General features: G+C 41.6%; 1 protein-coding gene across 1 annotated transcript in view; it reads left to right on the top strand.

Annotated features, from left to right (window-relative positions):
• Nucleotides 1-13769, top strand: part of LOC118742357 (myosin heavy chain, non-muscle) — a gene marked incomplete in the record, with an annotated part of 153781 nt that overhangs the window by 139779 nt on the left and 233 nt on the right.

Genomic DNA, 13769 nt, shown 5'->3' with positions numbered 1-13769 from the left:
TTCTATTATTATTGCTGAAAGGTCTAATAAATGCATGGATGAGCAACTGATTGTAAAGACAAATATTTTCTATGTAACTGCTGAATTAGATTCAATTGCTAACTCGATAGTCTTCTTCTGCATCAATTCAACTGTCAAAAATTTCCAGCAGTAAAAAGTTACGAATTGGCACCAGTGATCGGATTTAAAAAAAAATTCTGTGTGGTAGAATCTGGAAAACAAATGTGGTAGATTTCAAAAAAATGTGGTAGATCTCTGGGTTTGGATCAAACTTTGTACAAAAATTAAAAAAATTCTGCAAGGTTTCACCTAAATTGCAAACTTTTTAATTAGACTCTAAAAAAAACAACTTTAGTATAACAAAGTGCAAGATAGAAGTTGTTAAAAATTGCGCTGACTTTAGGCAATTTTTTTTTTCCCTTGACAGTGTAAGCAGTTCCTTCCATATCAAGATATTTTTCGAACATATTTTAAGAGATTTCGGAAAGCTTGCGGAGTGCTGCCAGCTTTTCTTTTTATCACATCGCGAAGTAACGGACAAATGTGGCAAGTACCATAAACAGCTAATTGGGATTTGCCGATTTTGACAATTCTCTTGTAAAAGTAAGCAAGGCCTCAAATTTTCTAATATTTTCACAAAAATCGCAGTTTTTTAAAATTTCTGCTATTAATTCTTTTTATAAATCATATATTTTGCAATTTAACACAATAAAACCACGTTTCCTATCGAAAAATTGATTACTGAGAAAATTTACTATTTTACAGTTTATTTTATCCTCCCATTCGGCTTTGTTTACTTGAGAAATTTCATCGTCGCTGGGAATGCGGAGTCTTGTATTATATCATTCTCGTTACCATATAGTGTTTAGTGTTGGACAATTTTTGCTCTTAAAATTAAGAAAATTATGTCGATCAAAAATAAAACTACTCAAAACCGCGAAAAAAAACGGTAGAAATACCACAATGTGGTAGAAGTCCGATCACATAGAACTTTTGTACTGATTGGCACAGGCCCTTACTAGTCTAATTATTTCACCTCAACAGTGCACCAGGGCTTCCCAAACTTTTAAGATAATGGAACCCACACTAAACAACTTTTATTTAATGAAACCCCAAATCAAATTACTAAAAATCTGAAAGCATAGACAGACGGCAACGTTGATCCGGATAACGGCGCAGTTGATCTGATCAAAATTGTGCCAGTGTACGCTTCCACTCCGCAGCGCCAGGGTTCAAGCTCTGGTCAAAGCAACAACGCAAAAAATTTAGAAAAAAGGTTTTTTCTTAACAGCGGTTGCCCCTCGGCAGGCAATGGCAAACCTCCGAGTGTATTTCTGCTATGAAAAACAGCTTCTCATAAAAATACGATCGCCGTTCGGAGTCGGCGTAAAACTGTAGGTCCCTCCACTTTGTGTGAAAACATCAAGGCGCACGCCACAAATTGGAGGAGAAGCTCGGCCAAACACTAACATATGTGTAAGCGCCAATCTATTATTATTACTTCTATATTTTTTTAATGTTGTTTATAGTCAGTTGGTTATGACTTTTTTAGTAAAATTAAACTATAAACATTTTAATTAACTAATTATATAATAAAAGTGTGAAATAAAATAAATTAAAATTAGATATATGTGACCTGGTTTACGGAAAGGGGTAAGCCCAAAAAATCAATTTTCACTTTTTGGTTGATTCGGATGGAAGATGAGATGCTTTTTCACGTGGTGAAAAGCAGAAAATCGTAACTTGCTTAGAAGTGTACTAAAAATGTAGAGAAAGAAGAGTAAAAATACGACAAAATATAATTTATTGGTAATGAACAAAATACATTGAATTATAAGCTATAAAGACGTGATTATACACTAGAAAAACGTATTATGGGCCAAAAATAATAATGCTGAGTAATAATAATGTAATAATAAATAAATGTAATGTAATAATGTAATAATAAGTAATAATAATGTAATAATAATGTAATAATAAAATAATAATGCTGAGCAATAATAATGTTATAATAAATAAATGTAATGTAATAATGGATGAGCGATCACGGTCTGCAATTGGCTACAGCCAAAACGGAGATCGTGCTCCTCACCAGGAAACGGATCCCAACAATTATAAATATAATGGTCGGACCTCAACTCGTGACGACTTCTAGGTCTACAAAATACCTAGGGGTGAAGCTTGACAGCAAACTCACATTCTGGGAACACATCCATGGAGTATGTGAAAAAGCTGCGCAGAGCACGGCGGCTCTTAGCCGGCTGATGGCGAACGTGGGCGGCCCGAAGCCATGCCGCAGGAAGCTTCTGATGACAGCGGTCCAATCGGTGCTCCTGTACGGGGCAGAAATATGGGCTGACGCATTGAAAGTCAAAAAATACCGGATTCAAATGTCTTCGGTACAGCGCAGAGGGGCACTACGCATTGCTTCTGCATACCGTACAGTGTCCGCGGACGCGGTTCTAGTTATTTCTGGCGTCATGCCAATTGAGCTACTTGCTTACGAGCGAAAAGAGATTTACAATCTCAGTGCCGAGATAGGTCGAGCAGCTGCCGCGGCAAGGGCGCGCGAGCAACTGATCCAGCAGTGGCAACAAAACTAGAACGCGAGCACAAAAGGTCGATGGACACACTCGCTGATAGCCGACCTTCAAACATGGCTGAACAGACCATATGGGGAAGTCGATTTCTACCTGACGCAATTCCTCACCGGTCATGGTTACTTCCGAGAATATCTTCATAGAATGGGAAGGGTGGACTCACCGTTCTGTCACTACTGTGGAAACGTCGAAGATAACGTGTACCACACATTCTTCACCTGCGAACACTTCTTGATTTCGCGCAGAATGTTGGAAGAAAGACACGGAGACATTACTCCGGACAACATAGTTGGGATAATGATTTCCAGCGCAGAAAAGTGGGAAGCAGTTGCGAGATACGTGAAATTCGTACTCCGCTGCAAACGAGAGGACTACTGAGGACACCCGAATGAAACGCCCCTACAAAAGAGCAGCCCCAAGGCTCTAACAGCGCGCTCCTGCATCTGAAGACATGCAGAATTGCGGTGCCAGATGCGGGATTCTTGCGCGGGCGGTGGGAGTTTGGGTTTTAGTGGGTAGCCCAACACGCTTCGGTGGGAGTCCCACACTCGGGGAAGGTAGTATAGAGACTAGCGCCCCCGGCCAGTGCATAAAGCATTTCCCTCTCCTACGAAAAAAAAAAAAAAAAATGTAATAATGTAATAATAATAAATGTAAATAATGAGTAATAATAATGCTCATCAACACTCATGTTTCATTTCATGCGAAATGCGAAGACGATAATCAACAGAAACAGTAAACGTCACTTCTTCAGTGTTACTTTTTTAAATGTTCCACACTAGCAACTTACACGATGAACTATAATAATATTCCGACCAACAACAACACTTACTGGACCAACAACAACACTTACTGGACGTCCGGCGCGGAGAACAATTAACGAGATAATGAGAAACTGACGAAACGAGTTGCTTACTTCTAACAGCTTTTTCACAGAAAACTAGTTTTCGCACGTAAGCTCCCTTTTCGTAGCCCAGGTCACATATATTAAAATCAAATAAAATAAAAGAAATAATAAAAACAAAATTTGTTTGGCTATCGCTCCAACCGAGGATTGAACCTGGGACCTGCAGGCTTGTAGTACGCAGCTCTTAGCTCTGTTGTTGTTGTAGCGGCTACAACAACCCCGCCCAGATCGGCTGATATCTCAGTCGTTGTCGTCGAGTTCCACTAACGGCAGCCCCAAGAAGCGTGCAGCCTCTATGGGGTCAGTCCATAGGGACGACGCCGTTAGGGTTGTGGGGTTTTCCGGGCATGCGAAGAGATGTTTCGAGTCGTGAGGGGTCTCTCCGCATGCCGGACATTCGTTCGGCACATCCGCATTTAACCTACACATGTAGGAGTTTAGCCTGCTGCAGTAGCCAGAGCGAAGTTGGGCTATTGTCGTTCTGGTCTCCCGGGGCAGATGGAGCTCCGTCATGTCAATGTCCGGTGTTCGTGTGCCTAGAGCGGCATTCACAGGTCTTGAGTCTACATAACTCGAGACTGCGTCCCTGTGAATGCCGTTCAGGGCCTGTCTATGAGCTGACGGGTCCAGAGGTTGCACAATGAACCTCTGGACTTCGTCCGTCAGTTCATATAGATGCCTCCTGACGTGCCTCGGCGAGGGCTCCTCTGCAAGCAGCTGTCTATTTGGGTGGCCACATCTGTGGCTCCCAACAAGAAACTGCTTGCAGAGCATCGTGTTGTGCTCCCTAATTGGGAGCATTTTTGCCTCATCGTGGAGGTGGTGTTCTGGTGACATCAGGAGGCATCCTGTCGCTGTCCTGAGTGCTATATTTTGTACCGTCTGTAGCTTCGTCCACTGCGTCCTACTAGTCCCCGGCGACCACACTGGTGCTGCGTAGTTTACAACCGGCCGGCCTATTGCCTTGTATGTTGCCAGCAACGTTTCTTTGTCTTTGCCCCAAGTACTGCCGGCTAGCGACTTCAGGACCTCGTTGCGGCTCTGTACTTTATTGACAATAGCGGTTGTGTGCGCAGAGAAGGAGAGCAGGCTGTCGAATGTTACTCCGAGTATTTTAGGATTATTCACCGTCGGAATTGGTGTGTCATCGACGTGAATTCCTAGCGGTAGCCTGACCTACTTCGTCCAGGTTGTGAACAGGGTCGCAGAGGATTTCGTAGGGGAGAGGGCTAGACACTTTGCAGTGAAGAAGCGAGAAAGGTCAGAGAGATATCCGTTTACTTTCGAACACAAGTCATCAATTCCATTCCCAGTCGCCATGATCGAGCAATCGTCGGCGTAAGAGACAATCGAGACTCCCTCTGGTGGTTGAGGGAGCTTTGAAATGTAAAAGTTAAACAGTAGTGGGGAAAGGACACCACCCTGTGGAACCCCCTGTTTTATTTTTCTAAGTTTGCTCGATTTGTCTCTAAACATTACCGACGAGTGTCGACCACTCAGATAATTTGCTGACCACCGTTTGAGCCTCTGTGGGAGAGAGGAAACCTGTATATATTCTAGTAGCGTGGAATGGCTGACAGTGTCAAAAGCCTTTGACAGGTCCAACGCTACTCTCACTGGGACGTTTACAGTTAAGGCCACGAGTTATCTGAGTGTTTATGGCGTTAAGTGCTGTTGTTTTACTGTGGACTTTACGGAAGCCATGCTGATGCTTCGCTGGGGTCAAGTGGTTTGTGAAGTACGGGAGTAGCAAGGCCTCGAGTGTCTTCGCTGCCGGGGAAAGGAGTGTTATCGGACGATAAGAATCTCCTAAGTTGGCGGGTTTCTCCGGTTTGAGCAGTGGGACCACTCTCCCCACCTTCCAGATGTCTGGAATGATGAGAGTGGCCATGGACAAATTGAGGACCTCCGTTAGGTACGCTACCCCCGCAGGACCCAAATTTTTCAGCATCAGCATGCATATTCCGTCGGGACCCATGGCTTTGGAGGCTTTCGCCTTCCCGATGGCCACCTGAACTTCACCGCAAGTGATAGCAAGGGGGCACAAGTTGTTGGCAGTTTGTGCAGCCTTCTGGTCACTCGACGCTTAGCTTTGTCCACCGGAGGATGCAGTATGAACTGCCGGCTAAAGTAGCTCGCGCATCGCTCCGGGTCCGTCGAAGCATGGTCACCGAAAGAAATTTCGACTCTGTCGTCGTGCTTCGTCGGATTGGACAGTGACCTCACGGTTGACCAAAGCTTACTCACACCAGAGGCGAAGTTACAGGTCTTCAGATACTCCTCCAGCGTTGAGATCCTTAATACGGGGATCTCCGGGATCGGCCTGACGAAGGCTGTCACGCTCATCGGCTAGAACAGAACGGAAGTTTGGACGTGGGTCCGTTATACATCCTGCCGGTATGAAGCGAGCTGCAGCAGAAGTGACAGCCCTGCGGAACTTACGTTCACCGAGATGGACGTCGGTTGGTGTGGGAAGCGCAGTAAAGGTGTTTTCAGTAAACTCCGCGTAACTTTTCCAATCAGCTTTAGAGAAGTTGATATAGGTCCGGTGTTTAGCGAAGGCAAAGTCTGTTGGTTTATCTATCGAGATGACTATGGGTAGATGGTCTGATGCTAAAGTCAGCATAGGTCGCCATGTTATGCTGTTTATCAGACCAGCGCTGACTATGGTGATGTCTGGCGAGCTGCTGCAGTTACCCATAATCCTGGTGGGTGCGTCGTCGTTCATTGTGCAGAATGTCGAATGTTCTATCTGCTCAGCCTATTCTGTTCCCCTACGATTGTTTGACAGGCTTGAATGCCAAAGATCGTGATGCGCATTAAAGTCACCTACTACCATACGGTTTTCACCTCTGAGGAGCGCACCTATATCAGGGTGATATCCTGCCGGGCAGCAGGTGACAGGGGGTATGTATATGTTAAATATTTCGAGCTCAACATCGCCTGACCGGATAGCAATGCCCTGACGTTCTAGGATGGTATCCCTGCGGTCGATGTCTGCTTCGATAAGACGATACTGCACGGTGTGGTGCGTGATGAACGCTAAGCCACCACCATTATCTCGCTCGCGATCTCGACGGTGCACGTTGTACCCGGCACAATTCAACAATGTTGAATTGCTGTGCAACTTCGTCTCTTGGACCGCAGTTATCAATATACCATGCCGACACATAAAGACGGTTATCTCCTCAATCTTGCTCTGTAGCCCGTTACAGCTAAATTGAAGGAGCTTCATGTGGTTCGGGAGACGTGTTGGGATGTGGGGTGTAAGGGATGTGTGTGTTCTTACTGCCGTTGGCTGTGTGCGCTGCTGTGATGGTTGCCGCCCTGTGGTGGTGGCGGGAGGCGTCGCAGTTGGGGTCTGCGACCGAGCAGCGCAACACGGGCCCTCGAAGTTCCTCGTCCAGTCTCGCGTGGTACGCAGACCAGGGATTGGCATTGGTTGATCGTCAACTGTTCATACTCATTCAATACCGCTGCTTTGTATGACTGAGCAGCGGCGTTGGCTTAGTAGTATCGATACCTAAACGAAATTAGAGGATGACTGAACACGAGCGCATTGCATGCTGTCTTGCAAATACAGCCACCACAAGTGAACGATGCTTATAACTGCTCATACTGATATTGACTTCGGCAAATCTGTACTCTGAATGATCGCGCACGAAACCAGCAAACGTGGCAATTGAACGGCTCCGAAAACATGAGAGTCATCATTTGTTGCAGAAGTCGTTTGACTTGTTGCTGAAAATCATCTGACTTGTTGCTGAAAGCCATTTGACTTGTTGCTGAAAATTAGGGCTGATGATACCCGGGTGCCCGGGTAATTCGGGTAATGCCCGGGTACCCAGGTACCCGATTACCCGGGTGTTACCCGGGGCTTTTATTACCCGGGTAGCCGGGTATTACCCGATTTGCCCGGGTACCCGGGTAATATACATATGTAGGTGCCGGTTAACGAAAAACACCCGGGTAATGCGACATAAAGCTTCTTGTATAATCTTTTTGGTGAGGATAAATATTTTTTCTGTGAGAAAATTTTTTTTTATAATTATTTCTTTATGTCTAGAATGTACGCGGCTATGTACACCTAACCGCTTGCCTGAGTAGACGGAGACAAGAAAAGTAAATTAAAACATTAGTTTCTGTACTTAAATTCAAACTTCTAATTTTTGTAAATGCATATACATACATGCATGTGTACATATGTGACCGAGAACAAAATGTATGATCGAAACTAAATGTCATTGTGGTAGTTTTGTTCCCAAGAACGCGTCAAAACCAAAACCAAAATGAGAACAAAACTGACGAGAACGTTCTCATTGGAAATTATATAAGAACTAAACCCTGTGGAACGTTCCCAGAGAGAACAAAATGCGAACAATACTTTCGGGAACATTTCTAAGAGAACAAAATGCTAACAAATTTCTCCTGAACGTTTTGGCAAAGAAAGAAACGGGAACAAAATTCTGAGGAACTTACTCCCGAAGAGCAATTTGGGAGCGAAAGTCCCAGGAACTTTGTTACAGAGAACGAAAAAGGAACAAATCTTCTCTGAACTATCTCATAGCGTTCCATTACTTTGAAATGTTTGAATATTAATGTTAATAAAAAAAGAACTGAAAGATAATTATGTATGCAAATAAAGTTAACGAAAGACTTAAGACACGAACTTTTTTTTTTTTTTTTATTTGCTTTTTTTTTTTCTGGAAGTTGAAATGGTCCAGCTTTCCTCTGGCTTAGAATTAACAGCCGTGGATCTCACTGAAACAACTTTTCCTCCGAACACGAAAGACTTCTCTACGGCAGGAAATATTGTAACGGCGAAAAGATCGTGTTTGGCCCCCGATTCGGTTAACTTGCTAGTCTTTTTGCATCAAAATAAAAACTTGTAATGATAATGTAATTATTTTATATACATAATTATTAAAACTTGTTATGATAGTAACAACAAACAAGATCGTGTTATCACTGAGTCAATCTGATGATTTCTTCCCTGACAAATGAAATTTTGAGGTCTTGGTGAGTGGCATAGTTAGTGAAATACCAAGGAGCATTAACAATACTTCTTTGGGCCTTCTTTTGATACCGCTGTAGTATTTCTGTTTGAGTTACTCGCAGTACCCCATAGTTACATAGCGTATGTCCAAACCGGCTTCAGCATAACTTTGTGCAGAAGGATTTTGTTTTCTAAACTCAGCTCAGATTTTGCAGCAAGCAGCCAGTACATTCTTAATGTTTTAATGCAAGTTGACTTTTTTTCGCTTTATTATGCAATTTCCACGAAAACCTGAGATCAAGATGGATTCCCAAATAATTGACTTGATTGATAAATAACGTTGCAAACGGTCAAATGAAAATGCGTCATGATACAAATAGTTATGCATATGATTTCATTAATAGTACATACATACATGGCGTATGAGTAACATTCTTACCTAGTCATATTTTATAAAAAACGAAATTATCTGTTATTATTATTATTTTTTTAGCTGCCTACAGTTTAATACTTCTACAATCGTGTTCGTTTGCGGTATATAATCGTAAATGCGTTTAATTTTTACCTCCACATTTTTTCGGGTGCCCGGGTACCCGGGTAATTACCATACTGCCGAGGTACCCGGTCTACCCGGGTAGTAAAATAGCCGGGTACCCGGGCTACCCGGGTAATTCAATACCCGGGTAGGGCTTCACCCGCTACCCGGGTACCCGGGTAGCTCATTACCCGGGTGAAATCATCAGCCCTACTGAAAATCATCTGACTTGTTGCTGAAAATCATCTGACTTGTTGCTGAAATGACGACGAATGTGGTAAAGGGTAATTTATCGTCTCGTATGCATGTATGTATGTATTTATAGCGCGTCTACCATTCAATTGCATTGCTCACTGCTGGCTAGTTGTGAATATGCATACGTACGTAAGTATGTGTGTATGTACATATCAATGCTTCATTTCAAACAAGCAAGTGTCTTTGAATGTTTTTGAACTACAGTATCATCACTTCGGCAACACGTCAAACGCGCCTTCAGCAACAAACCAAAGGCAGCGGTTTGACTTCTGCAACAAATCAAGTTAGCTAACTGCGGCATCTTGCCTTCGCCAGTCTTTCACATAAGCTGTCATGCTTTCGGCAACCGTCCAAAGCAGTATCGTGCTTTTGGCAGTCGATCAAATACGGCGGTTGCTGGTTTCGTGCACGATCATTCGGAGTACAGATTTGCCGAAGTCAATATCAGTATGAGCTGTTATAAGCATCGTTCACTTGTGGTGGCTGTATTTGCAAGACAGCACGCTTTGCGGTGGTGTTCGTTCATCCTCCGTTTTTAACGTGAGTAGGCTTAAAGTCACAAAAACAGCACCCTTTGCTAATCCCTGACGCAGACCTGAGCATGCCCTAAAGTGGCACCAGCCAAGGCAGGTGTTGCACTTGACTGATGTCACATTACGGAATATCCTGGTCTGACATACCGTGCAGATTGTAGGAGGAACCAGGAGTTGTTGGCGACAGCGTGTGGTTGGTGGTGCGGCTGTGTGTGTTCTATGGTCTGTCGTGGCTATGGTATGGTCTGTGGTGTTATTATGTTGTTGTGCTGTGGTGACTGTGTGAGGCTGCTCTGGTGAACTGTGGTTAGCCGTGGAGCCGGGGCCACATACAACGTGGTCCACTGCCGATGTGTCCGTAGTCCTGAGCAGACTGAGGGTACACCACCCCTCGAAAGCATTGCACTTGACAGAGGTGGAGTTGTGGTGTAGTCGTCTCTGGCATACACAGCAGGTGTAGGTTTCTGGCCCTGGGTTTGACTCGATGCCAGCCCTGAGTAGGAGAAAACGTAGCGAATGTAGCCCTATGGACGAACAACTTCTGAGATACTTCGCCGACCTAAACGGGGTTAGATCGCCGAAACAACAGCCCTTGGTCGGGTAAAACCCGAGTCATTCCGGTACGTAGAACCGGCTGTCGTGGGAATGAGCTCTCAGCTCTCTTCTACCGCGGATGAAGAAACTAGCTGCTTTGTTTGCTCAGGGAGCGTAGAACACAAAGAAAATGCAGAACTAACATGGACATCAACCTTGTCGTGTCGGTAATGCAGCCACTGTATTAATTCAAATAAGTTCTTATTCAATTTAAATTAGTATGGTGGTTAGTGATAAATCGATACCATCAAGGTATTACTCAAATCAGTACTTGTATCAAACAAGGTATCGATACCTACTCACTATCGGGAAGGTATCGAGTTGATCTGATCCATAGAACTACGATTTTGCTTATTTTTCAAAGTTATTGTATTTTTTTCACAAAAATATGCATTTTTACAAGATTATTTATCTTTAATATTTTTTCATACAAACATTTAAATCAACAATTGTTTGGTATAGTATTTGATTTCAAAAATAATAGAATACATTTTTACAAGATTAATAGATAAAGTTTTTTCATATAAACTAAGTTTAAGAAAATTACTCCCTTTTTGTTATATTTCCCAAAAACATCAACTTTTGCAAGTGTTTTCGTGAAAGGCGGTTTCGAAATTTTGATACAGTTGTACTTGTTTTTGAGAAAAGTCTCTCGCAGGGATAGATGACTCAACAACCGTTATGTATAGACGGGCTTGCTTATATAGCTGCGGAAATGTAGTGCGCATATCTTCCCATCCCTCTAATGGGTTCCTTTTCAAAGAAGATGCTTTAGCATAATAAGTTTTGGGCTTCCGATACAAGTACTTTTTTTCGATACCTACTTGGATTGCAGTGAAAAGTATTGAGTATACATATCTTCGCCATATTTGGGAAGTTTGGTTATCTGTTAAACTAAACATATTCTACTTATCAAGCTTTTAATCGCATAATGAAATCTCCAAAAACGTAAATTTTGAGTTACATCTATATATTATTAAACGTGCGAAATCTCCATGCTAGTTTTGCATATTCTCTGTATTCTATGCTCTCTGAGTTTTGGTCAGTGTTGTCATCGAAAATTCCCTTGATCCGAGTTAAGTTTGGGAATTAACTTACATAATCCCGATCAACGCTGCTATCTGTCTATGCTTTTAGGCACTGAAATTTAAATAAGAATAAAAAATTTTATTAGAAATAGTAAACATATTTTAACTTTTAATGTGAAGAACGAAATTGTTTCACGGTTTTATTAATTATTGATTTATAGTTTAGTATTATGTATAAAAGCTGTAAGCGCATTTCTGGGGTAGATCCAATTTCGATCCGAAGTTTTTTTTTTGTATAGCTGTAAACTGAAAACGTTATTTCACAACGACACGTTGTGACAGAGGTAAGCAAAGTTACGATTGCATTTTTAGCTACTTTGTGGTATACACTCCTAACTAGGGATGGCAGCGATTAATCATTTGATTAAATTAATCGATTATTTTTGTCCAATTTCCGATTTAATTGTATCGTAGTCCTGTGTTTCATTAATCGATCAATTGTAAAATCGTAAAAATATTTTAAAGAAATATCAATTCTGAGTTGCCTAAAATCCATCCATCGAACATTCTTTTTTGCTAGCTGCATCAGCTTTACTCGACCCGATGTTCAAAAAAATTCATTTTAAAGATCCGTTAGCATTTTCCTCAGTAATGAAGTTCTTACGAAATGAAATAATGTGCGTAGATGATCTTAAGGAACCGGGTAGCGAGTCGTCACTGTAATCAGTAGAATATGAGTTCGATCTCTGGGCCGCTCATAAATTTCGAACGAAGGCGAAGGGTCACCCAAAAGAAAAAAATAGTTTTTATTTAAATTGTCAAATCCAAGAACTAAAGCGGAATATCAAAAGCTGCTAAGTTCCTTTAAAAATTCGATTAATCGATTATTTCTCAATAATTTCAATTAATTTTGTTTGTGATTAATCATATGATTAATTAATCGGTTATTTTATTTTTTTGCCATCCATACTCCTAACGCTAACCAAAAACTCGTTCAGAGACACAGACTTAAATGTTTGTTTCAATGTCGAAGAACTCTGAAGATCTGTGAGTGCCTCGTAAATGGATTTGTACCCCATCGATATCACTACTACCATCCGAAAATTAATCTGACAAAGCTTTCAGGAGATGTTATCAGTCTCCAGTTATGACATTTTACATTTCATTCGCGTTTCTTGTAGAAAGTTGTATAAAGGTTGGAAACATTCAATGCTTTTCTTTTCCACACAGGTAATATATAAATTTAATTTTCTTTTAAAGGATGATAATTTGTCTCTCGCTAAAAATACGGTTGTTGTTTTCTTTAATCTTTCCAAAATGTTATGAGCCGGATATTCGGATAATAATATTTTGGCGCTTACACGCTAAGTGTTTGGCCGAGCTTCTCCCCCAATTTGTGGTGGTCTTGATGTTGTTACAATAATTGAGGGACCTACAGTTTTATGCTGCCTTCGAACGGCAAATGGATCTTATGAAATCTTTTTCATGACAGAAATACGCTCGGAAGTTTGCCATTCTCTGCCGAGGGCCAACCGCTGTCATCTTGATGTTGTTACAATAATTGAGGGACCTACAGTTTTACGCTGCCTTCGAACGGTAAATGGATTTTATGAAATCTTTTTCATGGCAGAAATATACTCCGAAGTTTGCCATTCTCTGCCGAGGGCCAACCGCTGTGAAGAAAAAACCTATTTTTTGCGATATTGCTTTGACCAGCGCTCGGACCCAGGTCGTTCGGAAACTGAGCGTTTAGTGTTCGCAGGAAATATTTATAGAATCTAAATTAGTAACCGCTACATAAAGAGATCTTGAGAATTGTCAAAAAGCTACAGACTTAAATTCACAACAAAAACTTCGTTGTTTACAAAAAGTTCAATCACATGGTTTCGCGATGGATAATTCTTGCCAGCTAAAATTTTTTCAGCACTAAATGACTGGTTTACTCGCATCGAATAGTCACTTTTCTCTGTCAAGTTTTGATTGCTGTTTTGTGATAATTCGTAATAATAAAGTCAAAATATTGCGTTGCGAACTATCACAATGGTTTTAGGCTCTTCGGATTTTTGGTCTGTAACCCTTTGGATTTAGTGTGCAAGACCTAAAGGTATATTTTGTTCCGAAAAGAAAAGTAAAGCTTTGTATGGTTAACATGAGCATAATTCAATATTATTGAATCATGTAACATGAGCTCAGAAATATTTTTTAATTTTCTGACAACTGGGAAATTTTGAAAAAACAAAAGTTTGGAGAACAGTGTGATATATACATACATACATACATACATACATACATACATACATACATACATACATACATACATA

Source organism: Rhagoletis pomonella, unplaced genomic scaffold, assembly GCF_013731165.1.
Source record: "Rhagoletis pomonella isolate Grant_MI unplaced genomic scaffold, Rhpom_1.0 Rhpom_scaffold_00007, whole genome shotgun sequence".
NCBI lineage: Eukaryota > Metazoa > Arthropoda > Insecta > Diptera > Tephritidae > Rhagoletis > Rhagoletis pomonella.
This window is presented reverse-complemented; position numbering and strand designations above follow the sequence as displayed.